A 25,663-nucleotide genomic window follows, 5' to 3' on the forward strand; every position below is an offset into this window, starting at 1 on the left:
CTCAGTGTAGGAGTCCTCCCCCAATTCCTCACCCTCCTCCTCTTTATCATCAGCCTAGAGCCTTCCTACTAACCTCATATCTCTAGCTGCAGAAGGATTGGTCATTTCCTGGATGTCTTGAATAATGAAGTTACCACCTGGGGGTTGGGGGGTTCATGCTGGGTCCTGACCACTTCAGGTTCTATTGTGTCAACTACATTTCCAGGCACCTCAATTGGCACTGTTTCACCCTGATGTGAGTCATCAGAGCTAACCTCCTCATCAGAAACCAAGTCCACTTTAGCTAACCCTTCCACATTGATGGTATGATCAATGTTTAGATCAATGATTAAGTCATCCCCTTTCGCTTCCATCACGGGGGTAGGCTTCTTTGTTAATTTCCTTTTCATGGTTGCCTTCTTTTGACCTTCCTCAGGAAATGACTTCCTTCTTCTACAAGTGGAGGATAGATGGCCAATGGAGAGGCAATCCAAGCAGAACTCAGGCAAGCTCTCATATTCAATGGATACAAAGAACGCAAATCCCTCCCTCTCCACCAAAATTTGGTCAGGAAGAGAGTTCTTTAAGTTGATATCCACTAGCACTCTTGCATAATGGCCAAAGGATCTATTTTTTGTTGCCTCATCCAGGGAGATAGGGGTGTCAACTCCTCCTACTATTGAGAATATAATCGTAGGACTCCAATATTCTTGAGGGAGTCCTAGAATTTTAACCCAACACTGAGAATGTGTGATCTTTTGAAGAGAGGGATTGAAGTCAGGCGTCCATAGTGAGAGTCTTAGGATTCCTGGCTTGAGATTCCAGGATCCTATTGAGCACACCTTCCTCATATCCTCTCCTGAAGAGAATGAGAAATCATATAAACCCCTGCCCAGTGAAATCATGTTCCATTTTCAAAATCATGTTCCATTTACCCGCCAATGCCCAGAGAGAAGAGAGTTTGGTTTTGAGTTCAGGGAACTTTAATGGCTGGTTTCCTTTTGAGGGGATAATTCTACCATGTAAATGGTTTTTGCATCTCTGTAATCCAGCTAGGTACTCTGCCTCTGGGATTTTAATGGCTATTGCATCTCCCTTAACACAAGGGAGGGGAAGCTATGAAATGGAAACCTCACCCGAGCCCTTAAGAGCTTGAATAAAAGAAGGTTTTGGGAGAGAGTGAGCATTTGCCTTGAGCTTATTCGACAGATCTGGCATGTCACCTAAAAAAGACCAAGGAATGAGAGGAGGGGGAGAGGTCATGATGAGATTGAAGAAGATCTGGAGAAGTTGGAAATAAGCCCTAGCAGAGCTCCAAGAAAGTTGGAACTTTCATTTCTTTTACTTGACCAAGAAAGTTGGAAATAAGCAACGTTTGCCTATGTTTTGATGAACACAAGGAATTAGCTAAAGCTTGAAGATGGCTTAACAATCAACATGTCGAAGGCTCAAGTGGTGTCTATGCTATTATTCTTTATTATCTTTTTAGAAGTCTCAGATGTTTGTCATAGATATTGAGTCTAGGTTAGGTAAACCCAGGTGTGAGTCTCACAAGACATAATAAAGTAATCAATCCATTAAAATGAGACATCATCTAGAAATATATGATACGTAGGTCCATGCATTTGAATACATTGATTTTATGCATTAAAGGTATTATATTTTGGAAATCATGTATTACATGAGCATGTAACATATAGGGAGTTTACCATACATTAACAAGTGAACTTTTACACTGGTTAATAGATTAAGGTAACCCGTTAATCAATTAACGTAAGTGTTTTCTGTTGTTTCAACAGCTTAACTGAAAAACCATTTTTGAGAGCTAAATTCTGTTTTGTATAAATATTGGCTTAATTGCATAAACGGCTATGTAGAAAAAGAGAGAAAAACACAAAGAAAATATATAGATCATCATTATTAGAATCTATTAAGAAAGTGTTGAATTAGGAGAAAGTTTAGATCATGCTAAGGCTTTAGATTTCATACTCACATTTGCATGTTTCTTTGAAAAGCTTTCTTGCATATTCTTGTCTTTTCTTGAAAGGAAAAGAGATAGATCTTTTTTATTGCATATTTTCAGAATCCTCATGAATGTACATTCATATTTAGACTAGGACGTCTTGTGAAGTTCTTGCTTAGTTTTTAGGCTTTGTTTTAAATTGTAATGTTCGAGTATTAAGTACTCATTCATAACTCAAAGCATTGTTGTAAAAGGATTGAGTATTAAGTACTCATTCATAACTCATTAAGTTCATTGATTCCCTTCATGGCAAACGAACCCCAAATTTTACAAGGAAATCAATGAACTGTTATACAAGATTTGTGTAGAGGAGTCGAAGAAAAAATTGTCGGCAAAATTATTTCCTATTCTACTAAATCATTTAGTTCATTATATTCACATGCACCAAATCATTTAGTTCATTATAATGTATTTTGCTTCTCTGAATGAAAAATAAAACAATTATTTTGGATGTTAATTTCTGTTTTTTGTTAATTTTTTGGATGGTTATTCTCCTTAATACTTTTCCATTGTTCCATATTAATAAACACAATAAACAAATTATCAATACTTAATAAATACAAAAACAAATTAACAAAATGTAATGTTTAATATTTTATCCAGTTTCATATTAATAAACACAAATTATATAGTAATAATCTACATCATTGAAACTTCATGTTAATTTACGTAAATTCATGTTGTATAAATATTTTCCAATTATGTAAAAAGTTAATTTAACATCGCATAACTACGAATATGATGTTAATTTCGAAAATGAGTTCAGTTTAACAGCGCATAATTACGATTTCGTTGTCAAATAGATTCTATTCAATAACGCATAATTCAGATAGCGCTGTCAATTAGATTCTATACAATAACGCTACATCTCGGTAGCGTTGTTGATGTGTTAATGAAAATAAGTAGTAAACAGCTGGATATGCAACAACAGCGCAATCCTTAATATGCGTTGTTGAAGATCTTGATACAACAGCGCTATATTAAATATGCATTATGGAAGAGGTCGTGTTCATAAAATGAGTAGTGTACAGTTGGTTACACAACAATAGCGTAATCATTAATATGCATTGTCGAAGATGTCAATCCAATAGAGCTATTGTTAATATGCGCTATTGAAGAGGTCAATACAACAACGCTATCGTTAATATGCGTTGTTAAATAGTTACTATAGTTTAAATATCTAAAATATGAATCGTTTCCTCTACACTCTCAAACTTATTCGAAAAGAAATCCACACACTCTCAGAAAACCCTCATACTCTCATAAACCCTAATACTCTCATAAACTGAAAAAACTTCATCAACGGCTTCCCAAAGTGGCGATTATGTATCTCACAATGGTGGCGAAGTTTCGTCGACTCTAAAAGACAAGCAAATTGTTGATCAAAAACAACCACCATGTGGAATGACTTCCATGAAGAATGTCATTCGGTCAAGAAGTAAGGATGTGAAGATAGAAGTTCAATACAACTCTAAAGGCCAACCATTAAACTCGAAGGGGGGCAACGCATTGGTAAGCTACATTGGTGTTGTTGTTAGGCAAAATGTGAAGCTAACCTTCAACAGATGGAGTGATGTAGGGAATGTCGTGAAAGGGCATATTTGGAATGAAATAACACTAAGTTTATTTTTTCAGTTTTTGTGTTTTCATGTAATGTACGTATATGTGTTATGTTTTCATGCAATGTGTGTATATGCATGTGTTTGCATGCAATATATAATGTATATGTGTTTTTATTTTAGGTAACTTTTGTTCTTGGTGAGCAGCATAAGCAATATATCCTTAAATCGGCTGGCAAGGCTCTCCAACATTTCTGAACTGATGTCGGAAAATTACTCAGAGATGCTGATGGCAATGTCAACCTAAAACCTCCAACTAAATATGAAAATATTGTTGATGAAGAGGATTGGAAGACTTTTGTCACCATACGCACACAAGATGAGTCTTTCTTGGTAAAATCATATTCTTTGTATTGACTTTTATTTATATGCTTTTGTATATGATTGTTATGTCAATGTTGTTTATTGTTTCAAAAATTAAGTAATGAAAACTGCAAGAGGGCATCCAAGCCTTTATATCCATATCGAGCTTCTCGAGCGGGGTATAGAGGGATCGAGGAAAGAATTGTAAGTATTGTTAATTTGTACATTATTGGTTATGTTTTGTATGCATATATATCTAATTACATTATTATTGGTTATGTTTTATTAGTTGGAGAACAAAAGCAATACACATATTACTCCACATGGAGTAGAACTTGATGTTCTATGGGTGGGTTCCCGTAAGAACGAGGATGGTGTCATCGACAATGAGGAAGTTCAAGAAGCGGCAAGACGTGTTGTAAGAGCTCATATTTTTTAATTATACTTAATTTCCATACTTTATTTATCAAGTGTGATTGATTAACATTATGTTTTTTCTTGATTTGTCAGGTTGCCGTAAAAGAAAAGGAGGCAAACCTAGATAGTTGCATAATACTTGACAAGGCACTAGAACTGCCTATCTACCCTAGCCGTATCTGAGGTACAGGATTTGGGGTTAGCCAGCGAACATTTTTACCCCATCTAAAGCATGCAACCAAAGCCCAAATGAGTCAGGTTCAAAATCAACTAGATGGCCACATGCAACAGTTCAACGAATTTGATCAATCAATGAAGGCGAAGGAAGTTGAGTGGCAACGACTAGCTAGTAATGTTGACATTGTTCCTTCAACCGTCAATGAGAGTTGCACTACACCTGCACCTTACAACATTCTCTCGATTCCCATTCCTGAGGTAATTTGTTTAACTTATTTTAATTTAGTCGTTAACAAATTATAACTTTTAACTTACGTACAGGGAATCAGTTCTTGCAAACTTTTCCTGGATACCCCAACTACCCGAGTAGTGGGTGTTGGGAAAGTGCACAACTTGGTTGAGGCTATGCTGCATAATGCACGTATACCACACCATCATGTGAAGGTCTCGTTTGACATTGTAATCGATGATAATGTGTTGCTGCCAATTCCTCTCGATGAGGATATCTTCAGAGTTGGAGGGGCTATAGGCACTTTTGTGGCTTGGCTAGTAGACCTTGTTCAAGTAATTCCTCCTAAGGTATTTTTCACCTTATGCTCACTCATATTATATATATATATATATTGATCTATAATTGATATGTTTTTATTGAATATTACAGGAAAATCAACATTCCACCCCAAGTAGCACCCAAAAGACTAAGCCATCTTCTGGGGATGTAAGCTCAAAGCCATCTACTGGGGATGTGAGCTCCAAGAAGACTAACAACTATTGTCCTCAACTGATGGAGCATGTAAAGAAAATGGGAGATGATATGATAATTATATCAATTCCTAAGGAAGTCTACGGGGATAATGTTGATGAATACGTTGGCATGAGTGAAGTCTGGGATGTATATAAACATGATTGTATAGGTGCAAGTGCTGGATGTATATATATGAGGCAAATTATGTTTTCTTAACTTTTCCCTTTTGCATGGATGCATGTTATAATTAACTAACATTTGTGTTATATATATTAGGTACTTGTATGAAAATTTTAATAAGGTAAATAAGAAAAATGTGATGTTCATATCCCTGCACCTTACTGCTTTGATGTCGCACGAAAAAAATAAGATTGGGGAAAAACAGAATGAATTATAGATAATCTCATCCATCATAAAGAAGATGCAAATTTATTTCTTGCACCTTTTAATACTGGGTGAGCATTTTGTAATTGTCTTTTATATTTCTTTCTTTAGTATGTTTGTTGTGCTTAACATTTCCTAACCATGTACATATGTTTTGTTAGGCAACATTGGGTTTTGGTTTCAATCAATCGGGTCATGAATAAATATACTACTTTGACTCATTGCCACGTGGTGATATGAACAACTATGCCGCTATTAAAGAGATATTTTCTAAGTAAGTGAACTACTCATTTAAATTTTTAGTTACACTTTCACTTTCCTAGTTGTTTATTAATTAAGTACATTTTCTATTGTTTAGTGTGGTGAAAGTTTACAAATTGAATAATCGTGGTAGAAACAAGTTACCAAATCACAACAAAATCAAATGGACTTGTATACAGGTATTGGCATAAATCATCTCAAACAATTATATGTGTAATGTCCAACTAATGTTATAATTATATGTTTACTTCATTTTAATTGTAGACCCCTTACCAAACAAATAAGGTAGATTGCGACTATTACGTGCTGAAATTCATGAAGGAGATCATTCACCAGTGGTCAACTAATGAAATCAAGTTTGTTGGCAAATCATATACATATGACCAAGTCAACCACATTAGAGAATAATGGTCAAAGTTTGTACTTAGTTTAGTACATGTAGTAAATTAGTTTTGCACAGATTGTAGCTTAGGGAATTCAATTAATGTTCAATGTAATGTATATGATTTGGTCCATGTAATATATGTTTATATAAACAGTGTAATTAATGTTCAATATATAAATTCAGTTGAAATTCAGTTGTGTTCATATAATTGTCATTTGGTGTTTCTGTATGCATTGATTTTGTTGTTATGTTTTATTTCTGTATGCATCAGGATATTTTCTGTTGTGTGCGTAACTTTGTAGAATTAGGAATAATGGTCTTCGATAGTGTTTTTGTATGATTGCACTATTGTTATACTAATACAACAAAGCTTTTTTAATAATGCGTTGTTGATTACGTTGAATTCAACAGCGCATTCTCAAAAAAGCGTTGTTGTTTTCGTTGAATTCAACAGCGCATGAACAAAAAACAATGTTGAATATTTATCTCTCATTCATTCTCTTTTAACTATACAATAGTGCATACGATAAGAAGCATTATCTATATGATCAAAACTATTTCCTCTGTACTTAATTGCTTAACATAGTGCTTAATCGATTAATTGTTTGAATGTTATTTATTGTCATTATTAATTGTTCTATATATTTAATTAATTGTCATTAATCGAATGTCATAACGTAATTACTAATTTGAATTTCATTAAAAAAATGAATTTTTAAAAAAATTATTATATCTTCCACAACATTTCTTTACGCTATGGAACACTTACCTTCATATTTGAATGGGGAGTTTTTCCATAGTGTTTCCTGTTGTTACCGTACCATGTTCCAACATTAATTTTAGGTTGCATTGTTCATTCGGTATCATTGGCAGCGCCTTCTTCATTATGTGTTGTTGAAGATACTATCATACCTTAAAAAATTAAAATGTTCCCGCATTCTCACATATTCATCAGCAATCCCAACACACATTTACTCAGCAGCGAAACACATTTAATCTCAAAATCGACCTCGAAAATCATTCAACCTCATCATCATTCACTCATTCAACACCGAAAATCATTCACTCATTTTACACGAAAATCCTTCAACACCGATTTCGAAAATCTTTCACTCGTTTAACCTCAAAATTCATTCACGCATTCAACATTGAAGTGAAAGTGAGTTTTTCTTATAGTTATTTGCCTTTTTAATTACATTATATTTAGCTTGTATTGAGTTATAAGGTTGTTCACAAAAAAAAAACAAATAGAGTGCTAGGTTGAAAACCCGCAAGGACAACCTAAGAAAAGGAGAGCGATACTAAGTCGAAAACTTGAAAAGGTGATTTAGTATCAATGCAAAAATAGGGAATTCCCGACAATAACCTACATCAGTTATTTTGGGAAAAAATTAGGAAAAACTAAATGAACACCCTTAAGATGAAGTTTTACTACTACACATCATCGATCATCCAAATTGTGGCAGTTTATAAATAATAACCACCTGAATGAAGACAATATGTCAAAATATGTATACTAGGGCAGTTTTTGTTGTTACAAAAATATCAATGCTTTGGAAAGAATTCCTTAGCCAGCCTACATTGGGGCAGTATGACTGAGTTTAGTCACTATCCTCAACATTATATTATGGTAATTTTTTGGACCACCTTAAGAGAAAGAAATCTTCAGCTAAATTGTGGCAAATTTTGATGGGTGAAAAGTTATGGTACCAATCAACAGCAGACATCAAGGGTCACTTTAGTCGAGTATGCAAAAGTTTATGAGTTCAATCCAAAAAATATAAATAAAAAAATTATGAATGATACATTAGAACATTTGTGCATGGGTCTTACCTCTCATTCCATTACATTAAAAAACATATAATATTTATATTATACATGACATGAATCAAATACTCTCATAATAGCATCAAACAATAATGCATATTCACATTAATCAAACAATGCATATGCATGACATAATAGCATCAAATAATGCGTATACATGACATACATAAAAAATAATAACATCAAACAATGCATATGCAAGATATACATCTATTAAATAACATCAATATTCAAGTCAATGCATATTCACATTAATCAAACAATGCATATACATGATATAATAGCATCAAACAATATGACATACGTCAAAAATAATAACATCAAGCAATGCATATACATGATATACATATATTAAATCACATCCATATTTAAGTCAATGCATATTGAATTAATCAAACAATGCATATACATGACATAATAGTATCAAACAATGCATATACATGACATACGTCAAAAATAATAATATCAAACAATGCATATACATGACATACATATATTGAATCACATCAATATTCAAGTCAATGCATATTTACATTAATCAAACAATGCATATACATGACATACAAACAATGCATGTATAAGACATACATATATTAAATCATATCAACATCCAAGTCAATATATACTCACTTTAATCATAAAAACATCACCAAGAAATTCATGCATACACAAGCATTCAAACAAGGACACCCCTAAACCCCTAATTTTCTTATGTTAAATATCAACCAACTCTCATGCATCATAAGCATAATTATGCAAACTCATGCCAATCAATGCATAGTCAAATTCATACAGTACAAACATCAACATGAATGCACACATATCGAAACAATCATACCATTCATCTGAACCATTTCAAAATTGTACTTCCGAGGACCCCATGCTTGACGACATCGAAGTCAATCATTCTAGGCTCTGTTCCTGAACTTTTAAAATTTGAGGGTCCCGTACTTGACGACCTAAAATTGTGTCTTCGAGGACCTCGTGTTTGACGACCATGGAGTCAATCTTTCCAGGCTTTGTGCCTGGCCTTTTACAATTTGAGGGGCCCGTGCTTGACGACATCAAAATGTGCCTTCGAGGATCTCATGCTTGACGACCTCAAAGTCAATCTTCCTAGGATTCATGCCCGGCCTTTTAAATTTGAGGGTCTCGTGCTTGACGACATCAAATTGTGCCTTCGAGGACCCCATGCTTGACGACCTCAAATTCAATCTTCCCAGACTCTACGCCTGACCATTTAAATTTGAGGTCCTCGTGCTTGACGACCTCAAATTGTACTTTTGAGGACCCCGTGCTTGACGACCTCGAAGTCATTCTTTTAAAGCTCCATGCTTGGCGTTTTAAAATTTGAGGGCTACGTGCTTGACGACCTCGAAGTCAATCTTTCCAAGCTCCATGCTTGGTGTTTTAAAATTTGAGGGCCCCATTCTTGACTAACTCAAATTTTACTTTCGAGGACCCCGTGCTTGACGACCTCGAAGTCAATCTATCCAGGCTCTATGCTTCGCGTTTTTAAAATTTGAGGGGTCATGCTCGACGACCTCAAATTTTACTTTCGAGGGCCCCGTGCTTGACGACCTCAAAGTCAATCTTTCCAAGCTTTGTGCTTGGCGTTTTTAAAATTAGAGGGGCCTGTGCTTGACGGCCTCAAATTGTACTTTCGATGACCACGTGCTTGACGACCTCGAAGTCAATCTTTCCAGGCTCCGTGCTTGACCTTTTTAAATTTTGAGGGGTCTGTGCTTGACGACCTCGAATTGTACTTTAGAGGACACCGTGCTTGACGACCTCGAAGTCAATCTTTCCAGGCTTTGTGCTTGGCGTTTTTAAAATTTGAGGGTCTGTGCTGACGACCTCAAATTATACTTTCGAGGACCTCGTGCTTGACGACCTCGAAGTCAAACTTTCTAGGCTATGTGTTTGGATTTTTTAAAATTTGAGGGACTCGTGCTTGACGACCTCAAATTGTACTTTCGAGGACCCCGTGCTTCACGAGCTAGAAATCAATCGTTTCAGGCCCCGTACTTGATGTAAACTTAATTTCTAGCTTTCAGCAACTTGTGTTCTTGGTTAGACCTCAATATCTATGTCACCACAACAAAAATTCTTTTGTGCCTCGACAAAATTAGCATTCATTTCTTTATTAGTTACTTACCAAAAAATGGTTTTCACCTACTACTATATTTTTTAAGGATCAAATAATTATTTTTATTTTTTTACTCACTTGGGGGTATTACAACTAATTTTCAGCTTGATTAAAATTATTGGGCGATGTTTAGAATAATCGGACATTTTATATGGTGTCTTGCGATCAAAAAATATCATACTCAAATTGTTTCAAATAAGTAAATAATTAAATTCGAATTTTGAAAATTTAAACAAACATTAATACAATTCAAATTTTAAATCCGGAATTCATTAAGGGAGAAAACATCTCCCCTCAATCCTCTCCCATTTCTTAATGGGGAAGATTTGTTTTTTGAAAGAAAAAAAACACATGTTTAATTTCACTATAAATATGCATTATCACTAAGCTACAACGAGGAAGTTGAAAAAACAACTAATCCACACCAATCCCAAATCTACATACATAACAAACACAAATCATTCATCATCTATTCCTAAAAATCCACAATAAGTGGTGATGCCAAGAAGGCTGGCGACTTCACTAAAATAAAATCCCAAAAGGTAACAAAAAGCAATATCAGCGTGTTTGTAGACAAGGGCATGTAAGATGGGAGGATACTGGTTTCATAAGCCACTAGCAATGACAACACCCTTATAAACTAATCTGATCTCCAGGTAACAATTTTTACTTGCCATACCATTATAAACAATTTCCACCAGCATAAAACAAGCATAGATAAGTAAGCATGAAACCATATATATAACCCCTCCAATAATTATAAAACGGTATAATTGTAGTAATGTGCCAGCACCGGCGGCTTTGATGCTTATAATTTTGAAAACTCACTTAATCACATTTATCAATAATTGCTACGTAGATTATGTTTTTTTTTTTGTTGCTATTTCTAAAGAAATTATTATATATCCATAAAAAGTCTCAAATTTTGTTTCCTTTTTAATTCTTATACAGTACCTACATTTTTATAAGAATAACAATAACAATTAATAATAGTTTAACTAAGTGTTACACTTAAATTATTTTAAAGAAAGTAGTAATATTAGTAATCAAAAACATTTTAAATGGGAATTTGATAACGATGTTATGTCTCGTGTTGCATCTTTCTTTCCATTCGAGCTGAGAAGCGGTTGCGGTCGTTAGTACTGCCTCTACTAATTATCGAAGCGAAAAGAATGTAAGTAACCAGTGTCAACTCTTCGTTTATTAATTCCCCAACCAATTTAAATATTTTCTACACTTTTAATCAATTAAAATTAATCAAGTTAATCAACTTTAATCCAGAACTACATAGTTTTGATTTCCCTATTACACCTACGGATACGTAGGAGCAAGATGAACTCTTATCAGATACAAAAATAAAAAACAAAATATTTTGTTTTATGTAATTTAATTTTTATAAATAAAGGGAATTTAATTTATGCAATTAGTTAGGGTACTGTTTAATGATGGGCGAACGAGATAATTGGGGCGTGACAAAGAGTGGCGACTCTAAGAGGACGTGCAGCCGAAAATTGGGGCGTGACAAAGAGTATAGAGGTACAAGTTAGATAATAGATTAAGACCTTAAGACAATGGTTTTATGAGTTTATTGAACTTAAAAACTATTTAACTTATTCTTCCACACTCGATGTCCATAAGACTTTACAATTGAATATAAGTAACAATTTTTCCTCAAATGTAGGTATTACACATTTATCAGACTCCTTTCCTTTAAGTTCATTATGTTAGACAAACTATTAACTCTTATATCACTTGATTTGTTGGACTCGTCCGTAATCGTGGAGTCTCATTGCTTTTGAACATGAGAAATTACATATGGTAAGCATTTTCTTTGTAATAGTAATGCATATATATATATATGCATAAGTTGGTTTTCTTGTACAAAATTTTATTATATCCTTAAATATGTTCGACCCTCGAGAACAATAATAAAAAAAAGGAAGAAAAAAAATAATAACAAAAATTGGGCAGATGATCTACTATATTTGTTGTGCTTGTATAGTTTAGACTTTAGATTACATTTCAAATCATTAATTTTCTCTAGAATTGATGGCTAGGATGGAGAATAAGTTTTAAAAACTTACTCTCGGAGTAAGTGGATCCCTCCTTGGCTAGGGCATGCTCCAACTTTCTGGGAAACTGATTTCCAACTTTGTGGGAAGCTATAACTCGACTTAATCATGGAATTTTTTGTTCCTTGGAGTTTTCTATCAGAAACTAATCCATCCCCAAAACCTCTTCCATCTTCTCCTCCCAAGAAATCCTTTGCAATTTTCATAAAAATCCCCGAGGAATATTATCAAGTAGGACTTCAAAGATGTAAAAATCACCTTCACGGGAGGTTAATCTTAGCAAAGGGGGACAGCCCTATGCAGTATGCATATCTAAAATCCAAGCTCAATAAGATGTGGGAGATGATAGGTCCATGGAACATGGTGTCTCTAGGCAAGGGTTATTATGAGTTCTCCTTCTCTTCAGTGGAAGATATGGGAAGCATCTGCACAGTGGGGGCATGGTCTCTGAAACCGGGTTTCCTTAGGAAGTCCCTATGGACACAAGACTTCAATTCAAGCCATCAAAGACAATCCCACTCTCAATGTTGGGTTAAAATACTTGGGCTTCCTCAGGAATATTGGAGCCCAAGAGTCTTATTTTCCATTGCAGGTGGATTAGGCACTCCCATTTTGTTGGATGAGGCAACATCCAAGTGATCATTTGGGCATTATGCTCGAGTGTTTGTGGAGATAAACATTAGAGAGGCCTTACATGATCAAATTCTAGTGGAGAGAGATGGATTTGCCTTCTTTGTTGGGATTGAGTATGAAAATGTTCCACCATATTGCACTAGTTGCCATCACTACAAAACAAAAGACATTTAGGGACAAACTTTTTGCCATACTTACATGCACCATGGCAAGTTCAAAAAATAAGGCCCAAAACTAACATTGTGGCCCATGGTTCATCTTTCACATACATCACTTTCACTCTTTCACTCTTTCACGTATTCTTTTCTCCTCTCAAAAAATTACTTCTTCTTCACTTCACCACTTTCACACTTTTACACCAAAAATCACTTATTCTTCTCTTTTGCAGAAATCACTTCTTCACTTCATCACTATCCAGAAATCAATTCATTCCAAGCTTGTTCTATAATTCTATAATATTGGTAAGAAATCATTTCATCTCCTTTTTTAATTCTATAATTTTGTTTCAAATCACTTCATTAACTCTAATCCCTAATTTTGAGCTTCTCAAATCCCTAATTTTGTGCTTCTCTAATCCCTAATATTATTAGTTATAGAAATCTGAGAAATTATAGTCCCTAATTTTCAATGAATGTTAGTTCAATAGAACCTACTAGAATATATTATATTCTATTGAAGGTAATAGTAGAGTAATAAAGTAAGATAGAAGATAGATATAAGACATTGGAATAGGAATAGAGAAAGATGTACCAACTGATTTCAAAATATGAGTGAAGTTATGAATGAAGTTACTGATTTCAAAATATTATTAGTTATGAATGAATTCTCTGTTCTTCTTTCCATTTTGTCTTTTATTGTTAGTGCAAATGTGTTTTAGACATTATCTGGTGCGTGCAAAATATTATTGTTTTATTAAAAATTACAGATAACAGTGTTGATTATTAAAATTATGAATTTCTGCCAATGTAATGATTCCTAGTCCAGTTTGAAAATTTCTGTTTTAATTGACTCACATATGCAACATGTTATGTGAATTGTGTTGATAACAGGTGCACACTATAGTCCCTTTTAGTGATGGTAGTACTCTGAGATGTTGCAATACAAAGGCACTCCTTGAAAAACACCTGAACCAAATGAATATTTGCATAATGGTCATGTCAAGGTATGTAATATCATATATTCATATGTTTTACTTTGTGATCGCTACACTAATTAAATGTTTACTCTCTTCTGCGGCTCACTATTTTTTATTAAATAATCAACAACCTATTCGTTTGCAAGGGTAAGTACCGCTTTTTACTATTTATTGTTTTTGGGTTGGCGAAAGATAGAAATGGAGGGTGTTATCTGAGTGTCTCTTCATAGATTTCATGCTACTGGCAACATGAGAAATTTAAGGATAGTGTATGGGTCTGTTTAGCATCTTGAACATACCAAATTTGAAGTTTGAACTTTAACATGCTTGATGACTTAGTGATACATTATGGGCTATCCAAAATCCCTCTAAATTTCCTTAAAAAAATCCCCTCCATGTCTCTCCATCATGCAATTGTGTACTGCAATCTTCCTTTGGTGTTTTATATCTACATTTTGGCATTCTTAACATTTCCGGCACCAAATTGGCCTCTCATGAAATTGTTCTTGTGGCAGAGTGGAATTAATAGCACTTTGAATGCTTATTAGGATAGATCGGATTTGATATTTTGTCTATATTAAAAAAATGAAGCATCCATTTACTTGTTAGAGATTAGTCACAGAATATCCTGTTTACAGTTTTAATCTTTCAAATGGCACTAAACTTACAAGTGACATGTCTGTCATGCCAATGAACATATGGCTTATTAAATCCGTTTGCCGCATTAAGAGGCGAAAAAAGATTACATTGTATCCATAATACCATTTTATGATAGAATCAATGGTGTCCACAAAGGCCTTTGAATGTTTAGCATTTTGCAGGACATCTTTCAACCAATTTGTTTTCATGTTTGACTTTAACTGAAGTCTATAAGTAGCCTCTTCATTAGACCTTTGTGATTGAACATTCAGTATGATCTTTATTGTGGTTATGGCACTTCCCGGAATGATGATACAAATCCTGAAGCAGAAATTGAAGAGTATATTGATCACATTCAAGATTCAAAAGATTATTATGGCCTTGCTCCTGTAAATTTGTGATACTCAGGTTAGTAAAAGGTACAAATTAATATTGCATGTGAAAAGTTGTAACTGCAATAATCCAGACATTTTTATTTTTGTGAAGATATGCATTTCTTATAAAGTGCACTGAAGTTATCCTAGTTGATGATAATGCATTTCTTATTATCGTTTACTTGATGAAGTAATACTGACATTGGTTTTGTTCTCATGCCAGTTAACACCATTTCAATCCTAGTCCCTTTACAATGAGAATGGTTTAAAATAGTGTATAAAAGAACCATCACCTTTCCTAAGCATATATTCACACATTTAAACAAAAATAATCTATGTTTTGGACTGTGTTCATGCCACAGGATAGATGTCATTATATGATTAAGAGTTGTGAATACCAAATTGACTTAAAAAGTAGGATTCAGCTTATTTTGCTTGTACAAGTGAATATTGTTAGCCTCAATAGTTAACTTTATATTCGAGTTGAACTGTATACACCAATAGTTGTTAGTATAGTGAATGGTTGGTATATTTTTTTTATAGATACTATCTAGAATGGTATTCTATCACTTATATTACCATAATTAGATTCAGTACAATCTAAAATAGAATTAAGATCTGTGATATGAATTCACAAAACATGTTTCCAAGCTTTGATGAATGCACAAAACATGTTTTGAAGTATTATCATCAATCCAATCTTGCCAACACAAGCTCTTTTTCATCATTATTACAACCACAACATTGCTACTGCAATTTCATCCAGAACTGTAAAGACCTGTATGTCGTGGTGAGGTTGTTTTGTCAACTTTATTGAAGAAGGATGGAAGTTATATAAGCGAAGAAGGAAAAACTCTAGCTGTAAGTAATTTAAAGTCTTTTCATACATGATGTGTTACATATGTCCTAAAAAGTGTATCATTTTTAGAACCATTTCCTAAGTTGTGAAATGGATAATGGTATGCAGTTAGTTAGGTAGGCAAACGCATAATATCATTTTGTCCTTTCTGATTCTATTGATGCAATTTTCCATTATAGGTTACTGCCATGCAATTTGCATTTTGCCACTATATAAATTATTAATTTCTTGTTATTTAATAGGATAAAATATCAGAGCATTTACCTCAAGATCAAGAAAATGTCACTACTTCAGGTGTTTCATCAAAGGTATTTGCTCATCCTAATGATGCAATTGGAAAAGCATATGGAGCTGAACATTCAGGTCGAGTGCATGGTTTGGGCACTGGTATTTGTCCCTCCAGTGTTTTTGGAACGTCTAGACATTTTACTGGTTTTTTGAATTCTAGTGGCTCTAGTCAACATGTTGAAGACTTGAAGAAATATGTACAAACTTTAGAAGTAAAACTATCAGGGTATGAAGAGACCAAGGAGCAACTTGCACATACTCAGAATCGTTTGGCTACTCTTGAGAAGTTTCTAGTCGAAAAATTTGGTAGTGAGTTAACCACTTTCGCTCGTGATGTTCCACCATCTTAGATATGGTTTCTTAAAATTCATGAACTTATATGATCATAACATTTTGCATTTTGTGTTTATCAGCATTTTTGAATGTTAAACATTTGGTAATTGTATAAGATTCAATTTTATTATTATTAGCTAGCAAATATTTAATTTTATTATAAATTTACCATTATATTATTGAAAATAAAGATTGTGAGACAATGACACATTTGGATCATGAGAGGAGTATGTAAGAAAGTAACTTTAAATAAATTTAATTAGCCACGGATGTATTGTGGAAAAATAAGCAACTTAGCCACGGTTGTGGTGTGGCAAAATCAGAAACTTAGCCACGGTTCGACTGTAGCTGAATTAAACAGACTGTGGCTAAATAGATGTTACCACATTTCACAGAAGTGTAGCGAAATAACATAATGACCGTGGCTAATTTTTAGCAACACCATTCCTTGCCACAACGACATTAAGTGTGGCCACTCAATCTAGCTACGGCTTTTCCCCACTTTAGCCACGGTTTCAACCGTGGCTAACAGGAAGTTTTATTGTAGTGTACACGAGCATGTTTTATAGTAGCCCATATGTTGTATTTTCTTATAATTTTCAATATTTTTCATATTTTTCCTTTTAAATAAATGATTTTGGTGGCTCAAGACCATGAACCATTCGAAAATTATGGTTGATTGCTTAGTTTTACGAACAATCATTTCATTATCCTTGAAAGCTTAGTGATAAAATGGGAATTAACTTTTGCATTGTAACTTGGAATGTCATTATAAGACTATTGAAGTTGTCATTGGCAAACAAAGCAAGAGAGAGGTTGAATTATGTTTGTTATGTTTATAAAATTATTATTTATTAAAAAATTTCCCACAAGTAATTAATAAGTGATGGTAGATATAAACTATTTCGAAAATGTTAACTTATAAGTTCAAGTCACCACAATTAGTAACAATCAAAAGAAATAAAGAGTTTAACATAAAGAAAATAACACAAGTATTTTTATACCAATTCACTGTTAACACATATTTTCACTTCCTTCTCTCATAAGGATTTTCCTCTATTTTTCAAATAGTTACAAGTATTATGTGATTGAACATCTTCTCTGACACTATATGTACCAAAGATTGAGATTAGTCATAAATAATTTTTTCATATTTACTTTTTAGTCCCCATGATAAGAGACTTTGTCTTCTTTTCTTGTAAGATATATTTTGGTCTCCACTTAGTGTACTTAATCCCTTCTTTTGCATTTCTCGCGTTTAGTACTTCACTTTTATCAAACCTTTTTCTCCTTTCTTTTAAGAAACCTTCTCTATTGCACTTACAAAACTTCACTTTTGGCGAACATTTCTATCCTTTCTTCTTTTTTCCTTCAATCTTCAATTTCTCTAATTTTAATTTGGTCAAAGTATTATTCCTTTTCACATGACTCTTTATTAATTCTTGTCAATGCATTTTAACATTGTTCACTATGTGTTTGACATAATGCATCAATATGCATTAATCTATATCATTATGGGTTGACTAAAATCAAATTATTTTACATCCCATGCATATTGAGGAAGAAACTAAATATGAAAATAATGATAAGGAAATTATTAAGTATTCTTCGGACATGATTTCTATTCATTCAAAAATTTCACAATAAGTCATTCGTAGTGAGAGGAATTTGCTTATGACTTTTACAAAATATATGCTTGAATGGTTGGTTTTGGAATTAGATTGAGCAAATCTCACAAAAACAAAGGAGAATTATTCTAGATTTAATATTTTGTTGTTCTTCTCAAGGCACTAGGAAAAAAGATAAAGGACTTATGTGAAATAACATAGAGTTGACAGAAGATTTAGTTGCCTAGCATTAATGAAAATAAGTAGGCATGTTAATAGTAGACTACATGTTATTAAGTTTGAGCCATTGCATAATCATGTATTGACAAGCTCGTCAAAAACTCATTTATTCTGTGCATATAGACAAATTTTCATTGCTCAAGCCATTGCACATGACATGGCATGTAGCTCTGGAATTACATATAAAGAAAGTATAGAATTAATGAGTAGAAAAGGTGGAGGGAGAGAACATCTTGGTTTTCTACATATGGATTGTGATAATTATTTGAGGACAATACATTAAAAAAAGATGCAAGTATTGGAGAACAAAGTCACCATGAAAACAAGACAGCAACAATAACAGTTAATCGATTAACTGGGTAAGTGTTAATCGATTAACACAATTGTTCATCGATTAATTGGTTAGAAAGTCAAGTGAAGCATTGGTTGAACAATTATTGTAATTGACACATTTTGCATATTTTACAAATGTGATTAATATCTTAGTTAGTTTGTTAAGAGTTTGTTTAGTTGTTACTTGTATCACAAGCTATCTTTGTATTGTGTATATAAGCACATGACTTGTAATCCTTTAATCAATCAATGAAGATTCACAATATTCATTCTATGCTTCCACGTTATTTTCGCAATATGGTATCAGAGCTTTCATTTTGGAGGCTTTGATAACCGCTGCGCATTCTCTAAAGTTATTATCTTTCTCTTCCAAGATTCAACAGAGAATTCAATGGAAGAAGATCAATAATTGATGAAACAACAATACAAGGTGCAAATTCTACAACAACCAACTCTGATGAGAAGAAAAGACAGAAGAGGTATTGATTTAGACGCACTTCTTGTTTTGTGGCCTTAATGAGCATTGGTAAGCAAAGCAAGAAAAGAAAATAATTTGGATCTCTCAATGGTGATAAAGATTCAAATAAGGATACTTATATTAGTGTCATATAAGATTGTGATCATGCTTTGAAGATTATTATAACTCATTTTCAAGATCCTGTTTGTAAATGGATGATTAAAATGCTGTCAAGAAAGCGTATGAAATTCACGCCAAGAAAGTGAATACTATGATCAGAAGCATACAAGGAAGCTTCAACAATGTAAAACCATGAGAATATGGTCAAGAGTTCTGACTAGGAAAGTAATCAAGTGATTGAGAAAATCTAATCACATCAGGATCGAGATTCAGATCCATCACATTGTTATCAAATCAAATTATCAAGCTGGAGTCATTAACATTTACCCTTGAGCTTGAGAGGGGCTATTGGAGAACAAAGTCACCATGAAAACAAGACAGCAACAATAACAGTTAATCGATTAACTGTATAGTTAATCGATTAACTGGGTAAGTGTTAATCAATTAACACAACTGTTAATCGATTAATTGGTTAGAAAGTCAAGTGAAGCATTAGTTGAACAATTATTGTAATTGGCACATTTTGCATATTTTACACATGTGATTAATATCTTAGTTAGTTTGTTAAGAGTTTGTTTAGTTGTTACTTGTATCACAAGCTATCTTTGTATTGTGTATATAAGCACATGACTTGTAATCCATTAATCAATCAATGAAGATTCACAATATTCATTTTATCTTCCGCAATATTAAGTATTTTTTTTTTCTCAAGCTAGTTATGGCTCTCAAGCCAAATATTTTTTCTTCCCAAGTCACCCCTAGTTATCATCAATGAATGAAGATTAAATTAATTTTAAATTTTCACATTCAGAGATAAATGCTAAGCCATTAAATGGTTTTAAACTCAATTGGTGATTGAACTAATAGGCTTGTATGTAGGTGATAGCCCTACATCTTATGGTTTTATCTCCAACAAGTTTAGTTTGTTTTATATTAGTATTATTGCTTTAAATATGTAAATTCATTAAAATTACATATTTATTCATAAAAACAAACGGTGGAAGATAATGTATTCATATTTCTTTATAGTATTTATTTTCCATTATGCCTATTTTCTTGATGGCATAAAAGAAACCTTAGCCGTTTCTTATTTTCTAATAAGAGGTTTAAGTTACATAATATTTTTATGATTTATTATATCTTATTTTGATTTCAAAAACTAATTTATAATTAAAACTTTTCATTCTCAATCTATCTGCATCCATGTTCAATGATTCTAACAATGTTTTTTTTCCCTAGTTGCTTCTTTCTTATGACATATCTTTTTCACACAACATTGATTTGGTGCAATATGATCCATCTAATAAGAGTCTATTTAGTGATATATGTTTATGATTGTGTAGACCAAGGATATACATTTCTTTCATCACTTATGATGATGGAAGCTCAATGTAGTTGAGCTCTCTTTCTGAAACTTGGTATTCCACCATTGTGATTTGTCATATATGCATTGGTAACATTTATTTGTTAGAATTGATGGCATCATTCTATGTCTATATCTTGAGGCACTATGATTACCTTTCGGAGCACATTTGCTGTTCCATAAGTTGTGTCATTAGCCTGTCATTGGTTGAAAAAATCTATTTAAGTTAAAAAATTAATAATTAATTATTTTCTGACCAATTAGAATTGATGGCACATGCAGTAACACAATTTGTGGGACAGCAGATGTGTACCCATCACCTTTACCACAAAAGGAGTATATATGATTAGATTCTCATATCATTCTTCTTCTTGAATATTTTTTGGTATGTTATTTGATGTCCTTCTCCCACCATTGTGTTTGGATATTGCTTGATGAGCATAGAATTTATTTTCGTCTTCTATTTTTTTTTGATAGTTTTAGTATTTATTATAATTAATAATTTTAAGATTAATAGGCAAAATGATTGAAAAATAGATAGGCTACTATGTTTAAGAGTTATGAATGAAAGAGAATGAGATAGATCAATAAACTTGGAAGGTGAGAGAAAATGAATGAGAAAGGAAGACAAGTCAAGTTAAATACCGCATTGTTTGAGAGAATGTAATTTAGAAGAGAATAGTAAAATAATAGTAATTTTCCTTTAATAATCTAATTAACAATAAGAAATAAATAATAATATAATTATATACTTTTACTAAAAGGCATTAAGGTATTTTGACATTTTGTTTTCAAAAAACCCCAAAATTGAGAAGCCATGAAAATAAGCACTTGAATAGTTTTAGAGGGCTCCAAAATATTTCACTATCTTTCATTCAACTCTCAACCATAGAAAAACTTTCCAAAGACATTATTTCCCTTTCCCTTCGAAACAAGATTTTTTTCTAGACACATTATTTCTCTTTCCGTTCAGAACAAGACTCTCATATATAGTCTTGGAAACCAAATATTATCAATAAACATGATTTATGATAGAATATTGTATAATCTTACAAATATTTAATTCAAAAACTAATATTTTACATTGTTAGAAATCATATTCAATAATTTCTTTAATATGTGTGCATTACACAAAAGTAATAATTAAAATGGGATTGTATGACTTATTTAATCATTTTATTGAATATTTTCGTCAATAAATAGCAAGAGGAGGAGGAGATTTCACTACAGCATTAAAGTGTTATTTATGATTTTTTGCTGAAATAAAATTTCATAGGTTACTTCGTGTAATAAAAACGAGTTTCAATGCAACCGTTGGTTACACACTATCCTATGATTAAACCCTCAGCTTCTCCATGAATGACTTGTTGACGTCACCCAATAAAAACACAGAAAATCATGCTTTAAAGTTTGATCGTTTTATTATTTTATTCACACATTTTTAACTTTTTAGAATAAAATAATCTCTATTCACTTTTTATGTAATAATTTTTATAGTATATTTTTATCATACATCTTTAATACATGTTAGTTATTACTTAAATAATTATGTGAATGTTGATGGTGTACTCACTATTTAAAAAACATTACACTAATTATATATATATATATAATAAAATTCTTTCTAAGTTATGTATATATTTTAAGAACTAAATGATGTAGAAATTCCGCTATACTAACCTATTTAAGTTTATGTTAAAAGTTATATTAAAAAATAGAGAATTAAGGATTGAATAGGAGTAAAACAATGAAATCCAATAAAGTATGAATATGCATTAGATTTATAAAATATGATTTTTCTGCAAATACAAAAGATTTAACATATGAAAAGGAGGGACAGTGAAGAAGAATATTAGTTTATTATCCAAAAGGTGAATAGATACTATTGATAATACAAAAAATGAAAATGAGCTATGACATTTCTAATAGAGTATAAAATCTATGCATTGACAATATAAAGATTTATACACATGTGCTTTATCGTCCACCATTCATTTGAATTATCAATGGTGGATAATACAATAACATTGAAACTGACTTATATCTTTTTCTCTTTCTAATATATCAACCCACAATTATAATTACTAAACATTATTACTCGTTATGTGAACAACATGCATACTTAATTAGAATGATCAATAAAGTGTTAGTATAATATTATAATGTCCTACTAATTCCCTGAACTGACCAAAATATTAAAAGTTTGATTCCTGAAAGCAACATTTATTAGAAAAAATAATTACATACCTCAAATGGATTAGTTATATACTCTTAGAAATAGTAAAAAGAAAAAGAATGAATAAAAAGAAAAGGAGAGGTATTTAATATGTGCCCTAAAGTTTTTTACAGCCAAATTCTATTCATTGATTTGCCATCTACCAGCACCGTACCTGTGCATTGCTCTAAACTCAGTGCCCTCTTTCTTTCCACTCTTCCGTAACCCACGTTATTCTTCCTCTTTTATTTATTTCCATTTAATTATTTCATTAATGTTTCCAATCCTTTTTTTTCATTCTTTATTACTAATTCATTAATGTTTGTAATTCATTTATTGTTTTTTATTCCCACTTTATTATTTTTGACTTTTATCATTACCAAGCTCACTCACACGTGTCACCACGTGGCTAACGTTTAACACGTGTCGTGTTATTTAGGACCTTTCTTACGTTCTTAATTATCATTATTTGACATAGCGAGATCGTTTGGTTGGACTGTAATATTCCATAATTGGAGAGGGTATTTCGGTCAGAACGTTAAAAAGATTAAGAAAAAACAGGAACACATATGATGTCTCATATTTTGTTGCACTTCATGCGTCATCGACTATAATTAATTAAAAGAAATATTTAAGTTGAAAATTTATTTTTCTAATTAATTATAATTGATAGTACATGAAATTGTATAAATTATGAAACAAAAAATTTGCTGCAAAAAAACACCATCCTTGTTCACGGTAAAATTTGATTTGTACGCAGGATAAGTTGTTTGATACGACGCCGTTTCAAAATTGCGTTTACGTTTCAATTTCTGGAAATTATCTTGTGCCGACAAAGACGTTTCATGTAATTTTTCATGCTTCCATTTCAGTCTGTCTAATGCATTTGCTATGTTCACTTATCTGTATTATTATTATTAGTATAATATAATTTAAAAGTGTAAAATTTATGCACTGACAATGTAAAAATTTATATCCAATTAGTTATTATCGCCACTCATTTGTATTACTTTATTTAAAAGTTAATAATGATTAGAAATGAATTAAATGATACAATAATAGTATAAAAACTCTTAACAATGAGTGTATAATTTTTTTCATAATTTAATTATTGATACATAAAATGGGTTGATGATTAAAATATACTTCATTGTGTTGTTTCTTTCTAATTTTGCATGTTTTAAATTCTTTGTTGTTTAGAAATCTAACATATATTATATTTTATTTTTCAATTTTATTTTTATTTATTATTATGTTTTAAGTCTTACTTCGTTTTTTTAATATGGTATTAAGATTTATTATAGTAAAATAAAATTTTATTTACATTGTTTAATAAATTTTGAAACCATGCCTATAATTTAATAAATTTTTTATACAATCAAATATTATCTATCATTTTCTGTACTACTATATTTAATGGTTGAGAAAAATATATGTATTAGTTTTAGACAATATAGTTTTATATATGCCATTAAATCATGCACTATTTATATTTAATTATTAATAAAATAATTCAATTTAAATAAAAAAATAAATGATATGGTAATTGTGTTTAAATCTTTGTCCTAACTATGCATATAAATATTTCTCCTACATATTTATTATACTCTTAATGAATAATGACAATAAATAGAGAAAATGTATTTATTGACATTCCGAGAGTTTTTACACTATTACTACATTATATACAATTCATTTTTAGTTATTATTTATCTTTAAATAAAAATAACGCAAATGAACAGTAAATAATATACCATCCATGTATAAATATTTAACTTTCATCAAAATATATATATATATATATATATATATATATATATATATATATTAAACATATGAATGATGTGGGTAAAAAACTTGATTTAACTTAGGAAGGTGTCCTTGATTGGCAGGTTGAGAATGTGGGTTCAGAACTTTGCAGGCCATTCCAACTCCATCCTTCAAATCACACTCTTCCCTCTCATCTCTTTATCATTAACCTTCCCCAACATTAATTATTAATTAATAAAATAAAACAAAAACTATACAAATTCACTCCTAATAATTCATCTAACTTATTACAACTAGTAATAATAAAAACTTTAGTCACTTTTTTCCTCCTCCAATAGTATCCTAGAGGGTATATTTATTACTCACATCTAACCCTCTAGTAGGGTCAATAACTTAACCATAGATTAGACCAGGGTTAAAAAACAAGTGGTTAAGAAGGCACAACCACATAACCAAGATTTTTATTATCAACAGTTCCTCATTCTTCAACATCACCAACAACACTTCTTCTTCCTCTTCCTTTATAATTTTTTCTTCTAAACCCAAAACTAGTTCTTTTTTTTTTCTCTTTCTATGGAGTAGTGTTTTCTATTATATCTACACCATTTGATTAGAAAAATTTAAAAAAAAAAAAAATTAGAATTGATGGAAACAATGACTACTGGAACAAGTACTCCTACAACTGAAAAATCTTCGGATCCTGAACCCGAATTACCGACCCGGATCCAACAACCACCCGCGGCGGTTACTATAAAACCTTTATCTTTTTCCAACGGGGTTTTGAAGCGGCACCACCACCAAATTGTTAACGCAACCGCCAACGTGGCAGCAACAACGGCGGCGATTATTTACAAAGAATGTTTGAAGAATCATGCAGCTAGCTTAGGTGGCCATGCCGTCGACGGCATCCTCTTCCTCAATCTCCTCCTATCCTCTTCCTCGTCCTCATCCTCATC

At 32.1% G+C, this 25,663-nt stretch overlaps 1 long non-coding RNA gene across 4 annotated transcripts; it reads left to right on the forward strand.

Moving 5' to 3' along the window:
- Nucleotides 13,294–16,699, forward strand: LOC109353345. Of its 4 annotated transcripts, none has more exons than XR_002108450.1 (4): nt 13,294–13,435; nt 14,024–15,156; nt 15,805–15,983; nt 16,224–16,699. It is a non-coding gene; the product is annotated as an uncharacterized LOC109353345 (long non-coding RNA). The 4 variants fall into 4 exon arrangements; XR_002108449.1 differs by having other exon boundaries at nt 14,024–14,136; nt 14,931–15,983; XR_002108451.1 differs by having other exon boundaries at nt 14,024–14,136; nt 15,021–15,983.

The sequence above is a fragment of the Lupinus angustifolius genome, chromosome LG08 (assembly GCF_001865875.1).
Source record: "Lupinus angustifolius cultivar Tanjil chromosome LG08, LupAngTanjil_v1.0, whole genome shotgun sequence".
Taxonomy (NCBI): domain Eukaryota; kingdom Viridiplantae; phylum Streptophyta; class Magnoliopsida; order Fabales; family Fabaceae; genus Lupinus; species Lupinus angustifolius.